The sequence below is a fragment of the Pinus tabuliformis genome, chromosome 4_1 (genome assembly GCF_031772625.1).
Source record: "Pinus tabuliformis cultivar Carrire ecotype Pingquan chromosome 4_1, CPIR1, whole genome shotgun sequence".
NCBI classification, from domain to species: Eukaryota; Viridiplantae; Streptophyta; class Pinopsida; order Pinales; family Pinaceae; genus Pinus; species Pinus tabuliformis.
Window position 1 is genome coordinate 950,412,440 of NC_142303.1, and position 23,352 is coordinate 950,435,791.

A 23,352-nucleotide genomic window follows, 5' to 3' on the forward strand; every position below is an offset into this window, starting at 1 on the left:
GTTGAGGATTAAAACTTTGAGTTGTATTTGGGTGTGGATTTTGCCAAGTTCTTTTAGCAATAAAACATAGAGGGTCTACCTGATTTGGTACTCCTTCTTGATAAACAACTTTAAGACCTGGTATTGAGGGACATTCTTTTGTATCATGATTTTCTGCACAAATAACACAAGTTTATATACTTTTTAAATCAAGAGGACATTCTCTCAAGGCATGTTTCTTTTTGCACTTATGACAAAAAATGGACAATTCAACATTTTCAACTTTTTTCTTGTTTTGTATTTTAAGGGTGTCAATTTGTTCACTAAGACTCCCTAAAATATTTGTTTTAAATTTATCAATCAAATTTCCTAATTCTTCTCTACTTACTATCCCAACTGCAGATTTATTAATCCTTGATAGAAGAGGATCTCTTGGATTTTTCCCGGTTCTTGCTTTGCCTCTTGAAATGTGTATGCACAACTCACAAATTTCTCCTAGTGATAACTGAGAAATGTCTCCCTTACCCATTAGATTGAGAAGATCAATCCATTCATCTCTAATTGATTTTAATAAGAGAGCTTTCAAAGTTTCCTCATCTAGATTATTCATTTTTGCCCTTTTTACATTGTAAGCAAATCTTTCAACGAAATCTTCAAGATTTTCATCTTCTTTTTGTGTCATTTTAAAGACTTCATCTTTAATGTTATGGGGCATATAGTAATCCTTATATTTCTCTAAGAATGAAGTTTTCATTTGTTCCCATGTTCTTATGGAGTTTATTCCTAAACCCATAAACCATTTTAATGTTGCATCCTTAAGGGTTGCAGGGAATAATTTCAACTTTTGAGCATCATGTAGATAATCATATGATCTACACAAGACTTCAAATTCAAAGAGAAATGTCTCAGGGTCTTCGCTCCTTAATCCATGAAAGTTTGGAAGGATAGAGGGTGAGATATTTTTCATTGTTACAGTTGTATCTTCATCGAGGATTGGAAATCCAAAAGGTTTTAGATTTATATTCTCTCCTCTTCCTCTTCCTCCATCTCTTCCACCTCCTCTTCCTTGTCTTCCACCTCCTCTTCCTCCTCCAATTCTAGGTTGTTCACCATTCAAATTATGTACCTCTCCTTCCCCTTCTCCAACCATTGTAGATTCTTCAGAACTAATATAGGGTTCTGATTCTGGTTCTAAGATTGGGTTTTCAATCTCCTCTAGTTCCTCTAGTTCTTCTATCAATGGTTTGAAGTAGGTTTATTCTTCCTCTTCTTCAGTAGGAACTTCCAACTCTTGAGCTAGAAGTTGTTCTCCAGTTGAAGATAGGAAAATTATTCCTATTGTTGGGGATATGGGATCTTCTTCGATTACGGCTTTTGTTGATGAAGTTGGTGAATCTCTAGGTTGGATTTCAGATCTTAATACCTCAGGAAGTCTATGTTGGCCTGCTATGGATGGAATTCAAGTTTGTATGGGTGGTGTGGCACTACGAGGTTGTGGTGGAGTAAGTGATGTTGTTGGAATTAAGCTCTTTCCTCTACCTACAAATATACCCCTAGAGTCTCTTTCCCTATGCATATCATGTTTTTTTTTTAAAGAAATCAAGACTTCTATTTACAATTCCCCGATAACGGCGCCAAAATGTTTAGCCAATTCAATGTTCTTAAGTTGCGTACATAAACTATCGACCGAAGTTGGTAAACTTGTGAAGTGCAAGTGCACTAAATATGCTAGATGCATTTTTGAGTTTATTAAGATAATGATCATGGATGGTTTAAGGATTTTCTTTGTTCCTATGTTCCTAATGAAAACTGAATATTTACAATTAAATTTCTACGATAAAATCTTGAAAAATAAAGTAACACAAGCTATCATGATCCTCTTTAACTGACTATTGTTAGTTACTATGTAAAATGATAAAAACAAATCTACCTAAACTAATGTTCTAGAAAGACAATTACTTCTACTCTAAAAATAATTACTTCTATTCAAGGATAAAATTTATAAACCAATCTATGCTAAGATCTATGCACTGCAATTAACAATCTTGAAATAATAAAAATAAAAGTAGAAATAATGCGAAATAAACAAACATATTTACTTATGAAAAGAAGGAGATTGTGTACATAGTCATATTCTAGAAAGCATACAAATGATTGGAAATTGACCGACATCAAATGAAAAAATGTAAAGTAATTACAAAGAAATGAAACTACGATAATGTAATGCTGGAAATAAAAAATGAAATAAAACTGAACTAAATAATAAGCAAATGAACCTTGATTGTCTGCGGGGGCCCTCCACAAAGCAACAAGTTTTAAGACATTATCTCAACAACTAATTGTGCATGATATTGATGATAATGCTTCTTCAATTAGAAAGGAACATAGTTATGGAACTTCAAACTATCAATTAAAAATCACATGTATGTCTGCGTTTTGTTTTCTGTTTACAGAGTTATGTCTATAAGATTTGCCCTCAACATATTGAGAATTTCAGGCCTTAAAAACTTAAACACAATCCTAAGCTAAATTCTAATATGATAACAGAAAATTTAAAGTTTCTCGACAATTTTCTATTTGGAAAGAAAATCGGAGAGTCGTGATTGATTTGAACTCTCGCTGTTTTGTTCATCCATGCGTTGACCTGCTTCCTTGATTGCGCCACTAGGTGATTTCCTTGATGATTTGGCTCGAGCGAATAGGAGGAGATCAATCCCTATCTTCCCATGCGCTTCTTTGCTTGGCTGGCGTACTGAAATTCGACAAACCATGGAAATAGTTGCGGAATTACGAAACAACTGCAGATTCGTGTTAATTCCATAGATATTACAATTTTTAACTTAATAATAAGGCACATTAATAAATATGAAAAATAAGACATATGAGTACCTTACCATGTCAAAATATATAGTTCTACTATTTATTTGAGTTGATAACAATGATGAAAAGAGGGAAAATGGATGGAAATGGTGTCAAAAGAAAAACAGTCATGAGACTCTATAATTGCGCCATGCACTCTAATGCTTCGTGCTTCGTGAGTGCACCATCCCCTTTAAGAGAAGAATGGAGCTTCATGCTTCGTGAGTGTGCCATGCGCTCAAGAAAGGATCAATTCTTCGAGTTGAAGGAGTGCAGTCATAGTCTTGAAGTGCGCTTGTTGTTCTGAAGTGCACTCAGGCTCTCAGGGTGCACTTTAGAAAGCAAGAACGTCCTTGTTTTCCAAAGTGCGCTTTTTTAGAGCAGAGAAGCTCGTCGTTCTTTTGAAGTGCACTTTTTTCACTGAGCGTTTGAAGTGCACTTCGTTGTGTCAAAGTGAACTTCATTTTTTGAAGTGCACTTTGGCTTTGGAGGGTGCAATTTTCTCCAACGGTGGCGACTTGTTTAAATGGAATGTGGTTTTCATAGAGGGAGGCAACGCAAGATTAGGTGACTTATCCTTAGGAAGTATTAATGCACTGTGAAAGGAGGATACTTTAGAAAAATATTAGTGCACAAGTATGGGAGGAAATATACATCAATGAGGCTCATGAATAAGTTACACTTATCACCTTGTAAGAGGATTGATTCCTTTGGAACTTGTGATTGGTTGAAGGACCAAGAAGAGCTCTCACAATGGGTAAGTGTAGGACCAACAGAGTAAGAGAAAGAAATGCATCCTAACACATCTCAAACATTGGTCACACACATAAATTCCATCAATACAAACCAATGGAATCCACACGACTCATGAACAATACTCACACCTTAAAACAACAACAAATCGACACCTATTTCTAAGTGCATCAGTTGGAATGACACATTACAACACTTAGAACACAAGCTATGAAAGAAGTGACGAATGTGGCAAAAAGGTGTGCTAAGCTACAGGAATATGTCTAGTTCATATTTGAATGATATGTAAGACCATCTAATGCAGAAGAGTGCACTAGAAATGACTTTGGTGATACACAAATGTGTGACACATGTAGGAATGAAAACACAAAAGCGACACCTACGCTAGGGGGAAAACATGAAGATGGCACTTGAAAAAATGCGAATGAAATTAAAAGTGACACATGCTAGAGAAAAGATACCATGAAAAAAACACTTACTAAAGTAAAATCAAGTCAAAACAACAACTGAAAATTTGAAAGTGACACTTGTGAAAGTGAAAATGTGGAAAAGACGATAGTTGAGAAAACTCACCAAAATAGAAGTACAAGCACAACAAAGTGAGGGGAACTGTCAAGAAAAGTGTGCACTGACTGTCAACATGAGTTGAACATGACACATGCACTATGTTTATGGATGATGTTATGCGTGTCCAAGCTTTCATAAAGGAAGTGAGTTCATGAACCCATCAGAGAATGAGCATGTGTGTGCAAGTGAGTTGACAATTTGAAACGAGAAAAAGGACTTAAACACTTTTCAAAACATCAAACGACCATGGAGTAACCATATAATGAAAATTGTAAGATCCTCAGTAGGCTAAAAAATTTAAGTGTGAGCAAAATTTTGAAGGGTGTTGATTGTAGTGACAATACTTGGGAACACACTGGTAGAACTCCAGCTTCTATGTTTAGGTTTAATTCTCTAAGTGCAAGGTATCTGTCTTTCAAAAAGTATTGATTCATGTTGTGGATTACCTTGGCTTCCCTACTTAACTTGGTTAGAGATATAGTGCCCTCCTTTCGCTTACTTGGTTAAACACACAACAAGGCTTGCCAAATCACAATTGTTTCGTTCTAGGAAAGGGTAATATGCCTGAGGATTTTAATATATTTAGAGTATGAGTTTCATCTCTGGTGTTGCTCCACTTCTAGCAGGCCTGAACAATACCCCTGTGGAGTCACTATAGGAGCACAAGTGTTGCTTCTCTACCACTGAACCTGGACAATACCTTGGATAATTCACTTGTTTCACCTCCATGCGCATGAATCCTTTCTCTTCTTTCACCCTTTATTTGTTTATTTAACAGGACTATGCTTTGGCACTTATTATTTTCAACGGGTGGAATAGGGATCCAAACTTATTGAGAGTAGAGGATGTTTACCCTTCTGAGATGTATTTGTATAACCTCTGATATTGGTTCACTCATTTTAATTTCCCCCCTTATCCTTTCTCTACTTGATTGAATTAGTAAGAAAAACACAATTTACTTACAATATCAAGTTGAGGAATGGGGATCCTAAAATAGATATGGGCTTTATAGTTTGATCAATGGATTTTTGTTCGAGTGGATCATATTTTCCATTCAGACATCATTGAATTCAAACATATTTAAACCCAAGATAGAGAAGAGGTAATATATTAGCCAATCATTATTCGTCATCACAACTGCCCTTTTCAAGTTTTGCCACATTTTCTTTTGAGATAATAGGGGCATATTTCAAACAAAATCTTATTTATAAAACATGGAAAAATACATAACAAAATGAAAAGAAGAAACAAAATACAAATCAAATGGAGACTGAACCCAAAAGCATCGTGCAAGACAAAATAAGAAAATAAAACAGATGCAACGACCAGATGGATAATAGGATAGAGGGTGGATGCAATGCAAGGGAAACTAAGTGCAATTAGACTTACTCCTAACCTAACAGGGTAGAAGGTCAAGGCTAAGTGTAATTATATTTCCAATAAAGCCACCATAAATGGTCTCGACCTACAAACACAGAGATAAGAGAAATTACAACTGATATATAATAATGTGCAATAGAAAAAATGAGAACTTTAATAACTTGCACAAAAAATAGAATATATTTATTAAAGGAAGAAAGATGTGTCATACCACCTGACTTTACCCAACCTACCACCTTACCTTTTTTATAAGAAAAAGATCATACAAACCTCTACAACTCCTTGTGAAAGCACCTGCATCTATATTGTCTTGCTTAGCAAACATAAGGAAATATCGAAACTTGATTTTAGCAAATGGGATTGCTAAGTAAGATGCTTCTAACTGATGATAGATTGGATCATGAAATTCAAAACAATCCTCTTGGAAATCCTGAAATCCTTGGGAGAAATAATTTTCAATTAATATTGTGGAATCAGGATGAGAATCTTGCGAGGGAAAATAAATCTGATCATATTTAGAAATCTTGTCAAGATAGTGAGGGCTTGACATAACCATTAGTGGAGGCTGAAGTGCCTCAACTGCTTGACAAGTATCTAAATATTGAGATGATAAACCATAAAGATCAGTTGATGTAAAACAACCATCATTATGTACACTAGTGGGAAAATGATCAATTGAATGACAGTTGTTAGAAAAAGAACCATGATCAGATGGGATGATTAAGACATAAGATTCTTGGTTAGGAGACATCAAAGATAGATCAGTTTGAAAAATTTACAAATGCTTTGAACAAAAGAATCATCTTCCTATACTTGTGACTGGCTACAAACTGGACTGACATCATCATCATTTAAAAGGAATGTCAATATGGAAACCACATGAAACTACAGGAGATGTAGTAGATAAAGAGAGGAAATTGATTCAACAAATAACACAAGCATTCATTGACACTAAAGAGGATGTCTGGTACCATGAAGAAAATAATCAGTATCAGAATATTCACAAGAACAAATTTGAGTTTATTACTTTCAAAATAATTTGACAAGTATGAATCATTCATCCAAAGATAATCTTTAGAAAGATCAACTTGACAACTTTGCTCATCCACGAAAGTATACACTCCAAACCCAAGTTTGATACAAGCGATTTACATGAGAATCATAAATCTTGGAAATTAAATGAACTATATTCAAAGTAATAAACATCTTTCAAGAAGGAATTTACATCTTGTGACACTATGCAAAGAAAATAATCATGCGAGAAAATCCAGATCTGACTTAGCTCAGGCATCTTATTATAGTCACGAGAACCTAACATAACCATCAACGAAATTTGAAGTTCCTCGACTTCCTGATAAGTCCTGGAAATTTCCAATATTGTAGACTGAGATATCAAAGCTTGGATCAGATCATGCATGGTGTATGGACAACTACCATTAGTAATTTCAACAAGATCACTATTATCCAAATGGTAGCCATCTACATCACTGATTTGGTCAGAATTTACATCTTCGACAAACAAATTACCCAAGTCAAAAGATTCTTCTAATTTCACATCTAAATATGGATAAATCAGACAAATCTCATGAGTAACCTGGATAGAAGAATTTTCTTCATGCAAAATTGGAAATGATAAGGAATGGAATAGATACTTGATAATTTGTTTACCTTCTTCTTCATCATGGATGACCTCACTACCTTGTGTCAATTTAGAATCCAACTCATTAGATGATGAAATAACATGGAGTATCTTCTTCACAAGTTGATGCATTACAAATAGTATAACACAAGGGATAGTGAGGTGAAGAGGAAGTTTCAATAAGAGCATCTTCTTGGAACGAATCAGATTTGAGGACTAAATCTTACAAAACAAAACCTTCTTGAGAAACTAAAAGATCAGTAGGTGTAGTTGGGTATTCATCTCCATGTACATCAATAGAATCATCATCACCAAAATGATGGTTTCCCAAGACTTTAAATTTATTAGGCAAATCAATTTCATTTAATTCATCACTGAGATTGCTAGGTTCAAAATCAACCAAGGATGGAAGAACATAATCTTGACACAGAGGATTTTGGAAAAGAGATTTCCTTTCTCCTTTTCCTATGAAGAGTGATTACATTTCACCTGATCACTATTTCGATTTGGAATATGTTTATCAAGGAAATCACGGGGCAAGAGATCATGAGAAAGAGATGATAGAATATGACATGAATTAAAATTAGATTTAAGGCTAGAGTTATGAGTGTAAATATCATCCTAAGGAATCAAGGGATTAGCCTTCACCTTGGGCTCCATGAACCATTCCATGGTTTCCTCCATTGGATCTGAATCATGGAAAGTGGGAGAAGGTTGAGAATATGTATTAGGAATTTGATTTCTAGATTTCTCAACTTCAACATTATCACAAGGAGGCACCCAAACTGGTACTGGAAAAGGAGGAGGTGTTACACTAAAAAATGTCACCATGACTATTTGCAGTTAGTATGGCTCCATCCATGGTCATACTATCCTCCTTGGCAAGTCTCATGCCTCTGCTCTTCATGTCAAACTTCAAGAAAGAGAGAAAAGTCATTTAAAGTCAATTATCTCTGGTACGCAGTTTCTCTTAGCCTTACCTGCGTGTACGCAACCCAAGTTCACAATACCTGCGTACTTGTACGCTCTGTATAAAGGGGTGGGTGCGTACTCCTGTAAAGGTCAAAAGGCGCAAGTTTCACTCCAAAAAAGTTACTTGTGGTCATTTCTAGAGTCTTCTAGAAGCTTGTTTGACGCGTATGAAGCGCCTCCAGATGGTTCATGTATCCCTACCAAAGAGGAACTTATCCCATCAAGAGGGGAGCTATCCCATCCAAAGAGGGGCTTATCCCATTGATGGTGGACCTGAATAACTTCCTCTAGAGCACTATAAATACAGGCATTGGGCCAAAGGGAGGGGAGGTTGAAAGCTGAACATTACTAAGGGTAGATGCTGCTGGAATTAGGACTTCCTTGTAGAAGCTTGTGAGGAGAGATTACCATCTTTGCTTGTTTCACTTGGAAGTGGGTGAGCTGATCAGAGTAAAGGAGAACTCTTGTGGACCCTGGGAAGGATTTGCACAACACCAAGGCTCAGGTTGTAATGGTTCCTTTTGTTACCTTTTAATACAAATAAGTCCATTCTTCTCAACAATTTGTTATTTATGAGTTGTTTCATATACTCCTTGGTCTATATGTTAAATATGTTTTATTTTATGTGATATTCAGGTGCTATTTAATCGTTTGATTGTTAGTGAATGTAGGTTTCGAAGGGAAGGAGGAGCTCATCCGGATCAACGAAGCTGGACTACTACAACAACGTTGGGTTACAGGTAGGATCTAAACACTTGATTTCTCATATTGTAAAGGCATATTTAGTGAAGGATTGCTCTTATTTGTCTTGTTTGTCACTAGAAAGTCTTAGGCTTCTAGGGAGGTTGGTTGTGTCCGCACTAACGACTCTTTCCGCATGACAAAATGGCGACTCCGCTGGGGAATCCATGAATGTGTTTGAGTTCTTTTTGATTTGATATTTTGGTCTGAGAAAACTCGCTTGTTTTCTGATTTTTGGCTGTCTAACTGTGTATTTGGGTGGGTTAGCTTAGAGTCAATTTAGATTTTTATTTTTCTTAGCTTTGCCAGTAGTACGCAGTCTCTGAGTTTGGCACAGTGCGTACTTGTACGCACTACATCTTTGTGCACAGGGCGTACCCGCGCCTGTGTCAACAGATCACCTGCGTACCCCTGTCAAATTTGAGAAAATTTCATTTTTCCTCTTTTTGCTCTTTAGATTTTGTTTTTAATTTGTTTTACTACCCAGATCCATTGGTTTACTGTCAGAGATCTTCACCTGAACTTGTTCCGTTAGTGTCGAGGGTTTTGGTGGAATTCATAGGGATTTTGCCTTAGGGTTTGATTTTTAACTGGTCCTGTAGTGACTTTGGCGTTAGAGGTTGTCAAACTTTGGATCTCCTTGGTTTTGTTCAGTCCTCTTAGGAGTCGGGCCTGTCATAGAAGTCACCCTTGTGAGAGACCTACCTTTGTGTCTTCTCTTTGCAAATCTCGAAAAGTTTGTTGGTTAAAACCTTGAATTTCATTCTTGAGAAAAAGAACAAAAAGATTTCGATTTTGTTTTTTGATTAGTTTATGATTCTGCATGAACTGGTCCTTAGTTGCATTTTGACTCAGTAAAACATCCGGGAATTATCCTTGTAGGCTTTTGTCCTCATTATTTTTTGCTTTTAGGTAAATTTCCTTTAATTTGCTTTTGAGTGAATTTGATTTGATTGTCTTAGATTTGTTAAATTTGATTTGATAAATAGATTTACATGCTTTATTAATATAGAAAAAACACAAAAAATCTTTTGGAAAAAGTTTGCTTTGGTAGCATTTGTAGTCTCTTGGGGAGAGAAAAGAAAATCTCGTGAGGTAATTAGTGGTCATGAGTTATATGTTTTGAAAAGATAAAAGAAATTGTTTCCTTGATTGTCTTTGCCAAGAAAGTTGTTTTCTATAAAATTTGCATTTTCCAACTCTCTTAACTAGGAGATTCATTGAAAAAGAAAAGTAGTGTAAATCATCTTAGGTGCATTTTTGTAGTGGTTGCAAGTCGAGTCTACACACCACCAGTTTCATCTCCACTACCTTTTTGTCTTTAAGAAAAACCATAAAATTAACGCTTAAAGTAAAATCAACTTAGTAACTTTTATTTACTAGGGCTTTGAAACACCAATTTAGATCAGGCTAGTGTCTTGGAGTAGGAGAGTAATTAACTCTCCAAGACAACAAAACCAAACAAGTAGCTTATCTTGTGATAGAATAAATCCAATTGTTTCATTTGTACTCTGGGAAAGCTCCTCTTAAAGGAGAAGCACGAGCTCGTGTCCGAACCAGTGAGGGAATCAATCCTCCCTCGTTGGGAACGACGCCAGACACACACGTATTACAAACGGTAAACCTCGGATTAACCATTGTCGAGGAACCAGGGGTCACTTGTCGGTAAACCTTGGATTATTGTCAAGGAGCCGGCAAGGGGATTGAGCTTCATACTCTGCCCTTGCGTGCTGTCGGAGTGTAGACTGTTTCCCCAGGTGCATTTGTTGCTGTTGGTAACCTTAGTGACCATTATCTTTAGGATTCTACCGAGGTGACGGTGGAGGGAAGATCCCACTGTACCTGGAGCAGACGTCGGCTAGACTCACTTGGATTTTCCAGGGGGTTCACTTCACTCGAGATGGTTAAAGTGGAGGAACTTGTGCCGGTCTATTCATTAAGCAGGTTGTCGGGGTAACTGTTCCACCCGCCACTTCTGTACTGAATCCGGCGATGTTGGGTTTCATCTCCAACTAGCGTTTTTGGTCCGGAAGGCTACTGTTTGTGCTTGGTTTGACGCCCTAGATTCTTTAGGCGTGTGATTCAAATTTGTTTGGTTCTTTTGAGACTTTAGGTGGTTTGCTTTGAGATTTTACTTTGTTTGCGTGTGCAGTAGTTAAAAGTTTTTAACTGTGGCGGAATTACCGAGACAGTCCCGTCGACTTCGGGGCAAGTCTCCTGAAGTTGTTTCTGTGGCCGAATTGTTGAGGAAATCCCGTAGACTTCGGGGTGAACCTCCTCAAGACGTCCCAAGTCATTACGAAGGTTTAAAGGTCCTTGTTACTCCTAGTGGCAGTAAAGTAGGTTCACCTGAAGAGGGAGAATCGTCATTGGTAGTCCATCCAGATTACCAAGGTCTAGAAACAGGTTATAATCCTGAAGCAGTTGCAATTTTCGAGCTTGCTGGTAGTTTTTCATCTACTAGTGATATAGGCGAAGAACCTGAAGTATCTGAACCTGTTACTCCAACTTCTAGTGCACCAGATTCACCTAGGGTAGAAAGAGTCATCACCAAAAATCTTCCTATTGGTTTGATAGCTATTGAAGAACTTGCTCCAGAGGAAGAATTAGGCGTATCTATCCTTGAAGATCAACCTACTATTGATCTAAGGGAGCGTGAATCTATCTTTTACAGTCCTCCTAGAAGTACTACTTGGTACCTTTTGTTAACCAATTATTTAGACAACTCAGGGATAAGTTTTTCTCCACCTCGTACTCCTTTTCCACCTGGAGGTATTTATACTCTTGTAAATATGTCTGGTCAGTCGTCCGTGTTCACTCAATCTCCTGAATCTTTCTTGTACGGCGGTCCTTCTGTTCCCGCCGGGTATCAGTCACTTTCTGGTACCTTTGCGGGGGCATCTCCTCAACCCATTGATCATGGGTTATTAGCTGGAAACAATGGTAATAAACCGTTGGGTGTAGGCGACATTTACATGATGTCAGGTTCAGTTCCCAGTTCTCAACCTCAAGGTGGACAATTACCGCCTGGGGGGCAGCCTCAATTAACGCCTGGGGGGCAACCTCAAGGTACACAAATTGCGTCTGGGGGGCAACCTCAAGGACAGTATGTACCCATAGTACAATACATGCCTCAAGGTCAACCCCAGCCTCAATATGTACCCCAAGGTCAACCTCAGTATCAATATTTACCTCAAGGGTATCAATCTCAAGGTCAGTCATATGTTCAAGGTATGGGAACTGTGCCTTTCAGTTATCAATCCTATCCTCAATCCGGTTATGGATCTCAGTATCCTCAACCTGTTACGGGTCAATACCCCGGAATGATAGTGTGGGATCCATCACAAGGTCAACAGGTGTTGCAGCCAAGTATACAGTTATTACCTCAAACTGGAAAACCCGTAGTTTCTAGTTCACCCCAGCAACCGCAACCTGTCCAGTCAAATATTCAAACTTCTGTAACTTCGGTAGTTACTCAGCCGCCAATTTCACCTAGTACTCCATCTCAAACGACTGATGCAACTACCGCAACATCTACCGCACTTACTTCTGGAGTATCGACAGCTCCGGTTTCTACTGTCTCTGCAACAAATCCTCAGACATCTTTACCGTTGTCCGGATCCACGATTCAAACCACGGTCCAGATGCCTGTAGGGCAGCCTGGTTTAAGTACTGTTGTAACAATTCAACCTCAATTTACCTACCAACAGTACCAGGGACAGTACCAATTCGGTCCTGCTGTCCAACAGCCGATTTACCAGTATCAACCGTATCCTGGGTACACTTATCAACAACCTCAACAACCCCAGTACGGTCCGGTTAATCCTGGTTTCCTAGGAGGATATAATATCCCGAATGCGATTCCTATTCCAAGTTATCCTGGATATCCTCCTCCTGGGACTGGTCTTGTGACCCAAAGTTTTAGGGATCCTAACCGGCAATTACCGTTTATCGCAACTTTGGATTTACCAGACTTGACGTGCCTAACGAACGATCCAATACAATATCTTCCGTTCTGGCCACCAATGCCAAATAAGTTGCCCAGTGATATACCCAAGTTCGAAGGTAAGTCTGGAGAGGATCTGTCCAATCACGTGATGACTTACCACCTCTGGTGTGCTTCAAATTCCATCTCGGATGATTCGATCTGCTTACGTCTTTTCCAGCGTACGCTCATTGGTCTCGCGGCCAAGTGGTACATTGAGTTACCACGGGCCTCTTTTTACAATTTTAGTCAGTTGGCTACCTCGTTCCTAACTCATTTTCAGTTGCCGGTCAGATACGATAACGGCACGGAGTTATTAACTTCATTAAAAAGTCGACCTCCACTTATATTTCCAATCATATCCATGAATGGAGACGTCGAAGACGTTTAGTGAAAGTTTTTATTCCGGACCAAATCTTAGCTGAATGGTTTGTAAAATCATTATTACCGAAGATTACTGAAGATGTAGCTAAGGCCGGAGTAGTTACTGAGGAGCAAGTCATTGCTCAAGCCCAGTACCTTGACTTAGTTTACACTCAGTCGGGTACGTTGCACGAGAAGATCCCGATCTTCCTAAGTCGAATCAAATCGCTGCTGCTCCTTCGGGGTCTCATGCTGCTGATGGCATGATTGGTACGGTGAATACTAAAAGTAAGAAGAAGTCCTCAAAGAATTCTTCTCCAATCATAACCTTACCAGACTCCCCAACAGGAGAGTCTTCTCCTGAAATTACCGCCGACATTCACGCTGTAGAGTCATCTACGGCTAAATCAAAAAACAGTGGTAAGAAGAAAGGCAAGAAGAAGGATAAAGCAGACAAGACTCCAAAGGAGAAAAAAGAGAAGTCGGAATCTAACGACGAAAAGCGCAAACCTCGCTATCCTTGTTTAATTTGTGAAGAAGATCATTTCGCAAGAGATTTCCCTCATCGGGCAGAGGTTGTGAAAATCGTTAAAGGTTCCCCAACTCCTGCTGTTTTGAAGGATCCATTTCCAAAGCAAGAGAGTAAAATGATAGGTTCTTCCTCGAATGCCAGTGAAGAACCCATATTGATGATGTCTCATGTATGGATTGCGACTCGATCACAAGATTATGGTAGTAAAAGTCTTGTTGATGGATCGAAAGAAGCAGAATCTTCTCGTTCAAATCCATCAACCTCAGCTCCCGGTTCCGATCCACTACAGATCGAGAAACCTAACCCTGACTTAGTAATAAAACCACCCACCAAGGGTGTACGTCGAAGGTCTGCTTTCAATCCACATGCGAGAGCAGCTCAGAATTATAACATTGTTGAGGATTTAGTTGTTTCACCCTCAGCAATGTCGGCTTTGGAAGTGCTGCAATCATGCCCAGCACAGAGAAAATTACTTTTGTCGGCTATAGGAGCTGTTGACGTTCAGGACCCGAACCTGATAATCTTTGATCTAGAAAATAGTACACCGCGTCTCCCTCATCAGATGGCTTTCCAGATTCCAGTGATAGTCAAAAACAGGCCAATTCATCAGACTGTAATTGATGAAGGAGCTTCTACGTGTATTATGTCGATTCAGTGTTGGAGATCGCTTGGCTCTCCTTCACTGAACCAATCCCCGACGATTCTTAAGGCCTTTGATGGCCGTGGGTTCCATCCGTTTGGCATTCTACAGGATTTTCCTATAGGGGTTGAAGGAAAAACCGTTAGTCTAGATGTGGAGGTGGTTGATGCTCCTCTGGAATACAACCTTCTTTTGGGTCGAAGTTGGTCTTACGCTATGACAGCGGTCGTTTCATCGGTTTTCAGAGTTATAAAGTTTCCACACAATGGTAAAATCGTGACGATAGACCAGCTGGCTTACTTTTCATCCGACCCAGCCTCTTCAGAAAGTATCCAGCATGTCGGTAAAACGACTATCCCTTACAAGGATGTTGGTGTAGGATTAGTTAAAGATTCCAGTTTACTGGGAACTTTTCCTTTCCCTCCAATCAACGCAGACCCTTCATTCGCAACCATTCATATGATTACTTCAGACACTATTATCTACGATGATCCTTGGATTGTCCCATCTGAATCTGAGATAGACTCATTCAGTAATGCAATGCCTTTGAGTCCATATGAAATTGCTTATGAGGCTGTGCAGTCTTTTTCCGACTCAAGTTCAACCCAAATAGACCAAATGGATGTGGTCCGTGAGGAATCACTTTTCACATCAACCTCAGAACGGATAACGTTTCCTGAAGTTGTGTCATCTGACGAACAACTTCGCGAAATCCTAAGTGTAGACGATCTACCATGGGAAGATCTTCATCATAGATCTTCGTTTTTACCTGAGGGTGATGACTTTGAAAATGATTTTTCATCAGTTTTTACAGCTGAATATGTCAAGGACGCTCAGAATCCCATGAAACATCCTGATTCAGAGTTGAATTTGGGAAACATTTCTCAAACTATTGCCATTGATATTTCAGTCAAAACCGGAATTATTGAAAACATTCATATAGGTGCCTCGTGTACAGATGACGAAATTCAAACATACAAGGTCCTATTTCAAGAATTTTGCGACGTGTTTGCCTGGTCCTATGAGGAAATGCCAGGAATCGATCCCTCCATTGTTGTTCATGAAATCAAGACCTACCCGGACGCTAAACCCGTTCGGCAACGTCTGCGTCAGATACACCCTAAGAAAGCGGCTGCGATTAAAGCAGAAGTCGAGAAGCTGTTGAAAGCAGGTTTCATTTATCCGATCCCGTTAACGGATTGGGTATCGAATATTGTTCCGGTTAACAAGAAACAAGGAACAATAAGAATATGCATCGACTATAGGGATATAAATCGTGCTTGTCCAAAAGACAACTATCCTACGCCCTATATCGATCAAATAATTGATGATTGTGCCGACAGTGAAATATTTTCCTTTATGGACGGATTTTCCGGTTACAACCAAATCAATATTCTACCTGCCGACCAACCAAAAACGACTTTCATTTGTCCCTGGGGGACATTTGCTTACTGCAAATTACCTTTTGGACTTAAGAACGCCGAAGCCACTTTCCAACGGGCAATGTCTTACGCGTTTCACGACATCAAGCACATTGTGCAACCGTATCTTGATGATTTGCCTGCTCATTCTTTACATCGAGCTGATCACCTTGTCCACTTACGCGCTATTTTTATGAGGTGTCGGCATTATCGAATTCGGTTGAACCCACACAAATGTGTCTTCTGCATAGAAGTGGGACGATTGCTAGGATTTGTCGTTTCAAAAGCCGGAATCCGCGTCGATCCCTCGAAGGTCGAAGCTATCATCAAATTGCCTCCTCCTTCGAGTTTGCGCCAACTCCAAAGTTTGCAGGGGAAAGCAAACTTTTTACGTCGATTCATTCCTAACTACGCCGAGGTTACAAAGGGTTTTACCCGGTTGTTGAAACAAAATGCACAATTCTCTTGGGATGAGATAGCTCAGAAGTCTTTTGATGCACTTAAGCACGCGTTGACCCATGCACCGTTGTTGCATCCTCCCAACTACAACCAGGACTACTTTTTGTATCTCGCCGCCTCCCACTCCACCATTGGAATGGTCTTAGTTCAGGAAGATGAATTTGGAACAGAACATGTGATATATTATCTTAGTAGGACGTTAAATCCCACTGAGCTAAAATATTCGCATGTGGAGAAATTGGCCCTGGCAGCTGTTCAGGCTGTCCAGCGTTTTTGTCATTACATTCTTCTCTGTAAAACTACAGTGATTTTGGATTGCAACCCTATGATCTATATTCTGACTAACCAATTGCTAGGGGGCAAGTACTCCAAATGGATTGTTATCCTGCAGGAGTTCGATTTGGAGTTCGAGAAATCCAAGTCTACGAAATCCTTAGTTTTTGCCGAGTTAATGTGTGACTTCCCGCGTGCTGACACGGAAACTGTGGCAGAGGAACCCATTGCGGACGAATCTCTGTTTCTCATCAGCACTTTAGATCCGTGGTATGGGGATATAATCGTCTATCTCCAAACCCAATCCTTTCGGCCCGAAGCTTCAAAGTCGGAACGTCGGAAAATTCGATTCCAGTCCCAACAGTACAAAATTATTGGAGATACTCTTTATCGTCGTGGGGTGGATTTAGTTTTTCGTCGTTGTTTAACTCATGAAGAGGCAGAAAAGGTTATGAATGACTGCCATTATGGAGCATGTGGCGGTCATATGTCTGGGTATGCCACAGCTCAGAAGGTGTTGCGTGCTGGCTATTTCTGGCCGTCCATGTTTAAAGATTGTATCATTACGGTCCGAAAATGCCACAACTGTCAAGTGTTTGATCGCAAGATGCGTGCACCACCTGCTCCTCTCCACCCTATAATTGCCGTTGGTCCTTTTGCTAAATGGGGTATCGATTTTATTACATGTAACCCTCACTCGGCCGGGGGGCATGCCTATATCATCCTTGCAGTTGATTATTTTACTAAGTGGGCCGAGGCGATGCCTACATTCGAGGCAGATGGCAAGACAACTGCGATTTTTGTATTCAATCATATTATTGCTAGGTTTGGTGTCCCACAAGCGATAATCACTGACCATGGGCGCCATTTTCGAAACATTATGATGACAGAACTTACAAGCCAGCTTGGTTTACGCCATGATAGTTCTACTCCTTATTATCCTCAAGCAAACGGTTTGGTTGAATCCATCAACAAAGTTCTAGTTATCATGATCCGACGAATCATTGGTATTTATCGGTCGAATTGGCATAACATGTTATTTTCAGCACTTTGGGCATACCGAACCTCAGTGAAAACATCAACAGGGTTCACTCCTTTCCAACTAGTTTATGGTTTGGAAGCAGTGTTGCCCATTGAATGCGAAATCCCATCACTTCAAATGGCTATCGAATTCCTCCCAGCTACTTCCGAAGAGGAGAAGCGTCTGTTATACTTAGCTAAATTATATGAGACTCGACGTGATGCTGCTTTGGCAATCGAGACTCACGCAAAAAGGATGAAAGCTCAGTATGATCGCAACGTGACCCCTCGTAATTTTTCGGAAGGAGACCTAGTGCTATTATATGATCAAGTTAACGATAAATTAGGTGCTGGAAAATTCGTTCCTATGTGGCATGGGCCCTACATTGTCAAGCGAAAGCTAGCAAAAGGGGCCTATGAGCTGGTAGATTTTGATGGGGACTCTTTGGGTAAGCCCAGAAATGGACTTTACCTAAAGAGGTATTATGCTTAAATGGTGGGTATGGAGATTTAGTTAGGTTAGTTAGGCTAATTTTTCTTTCTAGCTGGTGTGTTTTGTTAGTTTAGACAGTGTGCTTAGCTTAGAGAGTGTGTTTTTCGTCGTTATTCTGGCTTATCTTGGTTTTACTCTTGATATTGCAGATGTCGACGCCTCTCCAAACGTACATTGGATTTGCTGATGGTGCTTGTCGTAGTACACGGAATATCTCTTCCGCAGCTTGGGTTATCTATTCGCCCTCTGACGAGTTAGTTTCTATGCATGGGGTGAGCCTCGGTCAAACAACAAACAACATTGCAGAATACAGTGCAGTGATTGAATTATTATTTGAATCTATTTCATTTGGGATTCGGAGTTTGATAGTGAGGTTAGATTCTGAACTCGTTGTACTTCAGCTTAATAGAGTCTATGCCATTAGAAATCCAGTGTTATTAAGATTGTTTTTGAGGGTGCGTCTCTTGGAACGTGAATTTGATTACATTGAACATCAGCATATTCCAAGGTCTTTAAATACATTAGCAGATGCAATGGCGTCTCGAATGTTAAATAGACATTTGTAACAATCATAAATGTAAATTTATAAACATTTCATCACACATGTTTAACAAAATAAGCCGGTAATAATGATATATATAGATAGGAGTGTGTCAAAAATATACATCGTCTTCGATCATAGGTTGAAAAACACCTTATGATCGACAAAAATGATAAGTACAAAAAACCAAAATGTCACATGTGTCTACAAAAAGTGACTAGCCAATCACTGGTGGTGCTCTCTATATGAGACCACTGCCCGCGCTACCCTACACAGGAACCTCCTGAAAGGTCCTGGGACTGCGACCACATAGCGCTGAAGTCGGATAGGAATATCGTCTATAATCGTCTCTGGTATGCCCGCCGTGAGACGCTCTAGGTCCTGTTCCAGCTCGGCTAAGGTCTCTGCGGCCGCATCCTGTGGGGCTGGTGCTGGTGCAACTGGTACTCTTCTCTCAAAAGCCCGGAGATTGGCCGGACACCGTGGGCCTACATCTGCATTTTGAAAAAAAATTGCTGTCAGTTTTGAGACGATATATAAAAAAAACAAAAAAAAATAGATAATTTAAAAACTTGTGAAAAATGAAGTACCTCTGTCATCCCATTGTTCTCCTTGTGGAAGAACCATGTCCGGATCATTGCGAAAATCTACTCCGGCATAAGGAAAATCCTGAATCGCAAAGACCTGGCTCTCCAACCAGTGAAAGTAACCCGCAGGAAATCAGACAACTCCCGCTCCCTCATCAGGATGCCGGGCCATTACCGAAACCCATCGCGTCAACTTAGGCTCCCGAGGAGGCCCAACTGGAACAGTAAGATGCTGGGGGATCAGCATTGGAACTCTCTCTAAGGCAAAGCTCACAACTAAAAACCCATACCCAAAGGTCTTCAATTGTCCGTTCTTTGCCCTAGTCAGTTGGCCTTTCATATTGGCCAGCACAGCATCGCACCAGTTGAAAATGGTGCCTCGGAAGTAATCTATAGCCATCCGCATTTGGGAACCAGTGGCTATGTGCAAAGCGGCAGCACCGCAAAGTCTGGTAACTGTAAAGGCAATTACCATAAGTTCAGGTCGGGATATGTATTTGATTTCTATCCCCTTCTCTTGGTTTTGATTGTTGCACCACTCTAGCCTGAGACTAGCAAGGGATTGGCCACCCGGCCTAGTCCCGAATAGAGACAGTTGCTCGCCCCTGTTAGGCAAGCCAGTGAGAAAATATATGCGGAGGGCTCTATCTCGAGCTGGTGTTCTCCGATGTAAAAACATTGATCCTGAATGTTCCACCTTTCAACCAGCCACTCTAAGAATGGCACCTGGGCCCTCATGCCAGGTATGGCCCAGTACTTGTAGAGACCGCATGCCTTTAAAGCGTCAATGGAAGGTTGATGACCTATTGCGGCCAAATCGACATCTTCGTGCTCTCTTTCACGCCAATCTAGCATGGTGGGCAATCTACACACCAAAAAACATTGATTAGAATTCATTAAATCAAATTTTAATGGTTAGGTTTTGAGTTTGGGTTTTGAAAATCCGCTTTGCGCGGAGTACGCACCCCGCATTCAGAAAACAGAGCGTGGGTACGCAGCTGTTCTGAAGGTGGGCTGCATATTCCGACCATTTTCCCATATACAAAAATGTCGGGGTACGCAGGTCACCCATGGGGCACCTGCGTCCCCCAAAAAGCGGACCCTAAAACCCCAAACCCTCCAAAAAATCAAACTAAAACTTAAAATGGAATTCTAAACGGATGAAATTAAAGAGGAGGATGTTGTGAAATACCTGAAAGAGACAGCGCTCGATTCCGACGGTCGGATTCTCCGCAAAGTCCACGGGAAGTTTCTTGTCAAAAGCCCTTTTCTCACCCTCAACAGTAAAATGGTAAAAATGACATGGTAAAAAGTCTTTTTATAGGTTTTTTGGATAAATGAATGCTAAGTTTGTTTATTTTTCACCATGAAAGGATATTTTTCAATGTATTTTTGCCCATCTTAAACAGGTATGAGTAATGTGTTGTTTTTGTGCAGGACAAAAGGACTTTAGGGTAAAATCATCATTTTTCACGAACCAAGATATCAGAGTCATCTTTTAAGCCCTTTTCTAACCCCTAAAACATGAAAAGATTGCCGAGCGTTTCTTTTACACTCGTTAAAATGGAATTAAAAGATGGTCCTCTTATAGCCCTTTTCTGACCGTAAAAAACAAGAAAAGATTGCCGGATTTTTGTCGTTTCAAATTCGATACTGGAAATAAAACGACATGCCTTTGATCGCTTTTTACTTTTCAGGTCAAAGGCATTAATCATGAAAGTACTCCTTGGTCGCAAGATCAAGCGGTTCTCTCAGGTATTATTTTATACTTTTTCGGGCTTGGGAGACACAAATTTACGAAAAAGTTCACCTTGGAGTCTTCTTTAGTTTTTTCAGACTCTCTACAATTGAAAAACGCCGAGTTTCTCCTATACTGGACTCGTTAAAATTTCACAGTAAAGGACCTGTTCGATTACAAACAGGAACGGACCACTCCTTCTTAGGGTCCGAATCTAAACTAAGTTGGACTCATCCGAAGGATGAGCTTATAATCAAGCATATGTTATCCTCCTCAAGCTTGTAAAAAATAAAGAGGTACTTGCCAGAAATGGTGGGGGAAAAGAGAGAAGAATGAACCTATTTGTTATCCTTTGTTACAGAAGAACCTTATCACCGCTCTTGAACACGACACGTTTCATTCACCTGGGTTGGGAAATCCTTTGTCTTAAATCTGATAAAACCACTCTGAAAGTCTTCAACCGTTTCTGGGTATTAACTTTGGGTCAATCGTCACCAAGCCATCTATCGTGTCGTTATGTGTTCAAGAGGTCTCTGCAAATAAACCATTCATATGCAAAATACTTGTCATCCATTTGACCATCCCTGAGTCAGTCCTTACAGCAACATTTCTTCAACTTGAACAATGATTTCGTGTTGTGGGCTTACCTGCGACGGGTCGCTTTCTATCGACATCAGCACATTATCTAGAAAGATGACTTAGAAATCGTCAGTACCTTGAAGTCTGCATGCATCAATGGCAGGTTTCTCGCCTTTGACGACAGTTTACATCATTGACTTTCAATCAAAGGATTCCGTGACGTGTTCGACATCAACCCATTCATTCACATTTCATGGATTGTACTGGGTACTTTGAGAACCATTGATATCACTGGTGGTCTCTCTCACACTTGTTAACAGTTTACATTTTTGACTGGTAATCAAGTGGTTTCTACCATGTTCGACATCAACTCATTTATTCGCATGGATAGAATCGTACCAATTCAGGAAGTAGAGATGAAGACCCTGGATCTAGTTTCCACCATCCAGGCTGCGAGGAGTTTTGTATTCATTATATAGTAGACTAACCATAAACAGATGGCTGTGTCCATACTGCGTCTACAAAAGTCTACGATTGTGATGTACTGCAAAATCATTCTTGTATCAGAGCAGTAGTTAGATTGTTAGTTAAAGTTTTCAATCTGAGTATGGGAATGCCTACCTCAGCGATGATATCATCTTATATATGTATTTTGTGTTGAATATTTGCAGGTTCTGACCGGGCCCTCCGCAAGATACTCCTTGAAATGATAAAGTACTTCACCCTTCCTAGATCATATAAAACCCTAATCTACTACAGGCTTCGCACTTTAGGGGGCAATCCGTTACACTAAAAAATGTGACCATGACTATTTGCAGTTAGTATGGCTCCATCCATGGTCATACTATCCTCCTTGGCAAGTCTCATGCCTCTGCTCTTCATGTCAAACTTCAAGAAAGAGAGAAAAGTCATTTAAAGTCAATTATCTCTGGTACGCAGTTTCTCTTAGCCTTACCTGCGTGTACGCAACCCAAGTTCACAATACCTGCGTACTTGTACGCTCTGTATGTAAAGGGGTGGGTGCGTACTCCTGTAAAGGTCAAAAGGCGCAAGTTTCTCTCCAAAAAAGTTACTTGTGGTCATTTCTAGAGTCTTCTAGAAGCTTGTTTGACGTGTATGAAGCGCCTCCAGATGGTTCATGTATCCCTACCAAAGAGGAACTTATCCCATCAAGAGGGGAGCTATCCCATCCAAAGAGGGGCTTATCCCATTGATGGTGGACCTGAATAACTTCCTCTAGAGCACTATAAATACAGGCATTGGGCCAAAGGGAGGGGAGGTTGAAAGCTGAACATTCCTAAGGGTAGATGCTGCTGGAATTAGGACTTCCTTGTAGAAGCTTGTGAGGAGAGATTACCATCTTTGCTTGTTTCACTTGGAAGTGGGTGAGCTGATCAGAGTAAAGGATAACTCTTGTGGACCCTGGGAAGGACTTGCACAACACCAAGGCTCAGGTTGTAATGGTTCCTTTTGTTACCTTTTAATACAAATAAGTCCATTCTTCTCAACAATTTGTTATTTATGAGTTGTTTCATATACTCCTTGGTCTATATGTTAAATATGTTTTATTTTATGTGATATTCAGGTGCTATTTAATCGTTTGATTGTTAGTGAATGCAGGTTTCGAAGGGAAGGAGGAGCTCATCCGGATCAACGAAGCTAGAATACTACAACAACGTTGGGTTACAGGTAGGATCTAAACACTTGATTTCTCATATTGTAAAGGCATATTTAGTGAAGGATTGCTCTTATTTGTCTTGTTTGTCACTAGAAAGTCTTAGGCTTCTAGGGAGGTCGGTTGTGTCTGCACTAACGACTCTTTCCGCATGAC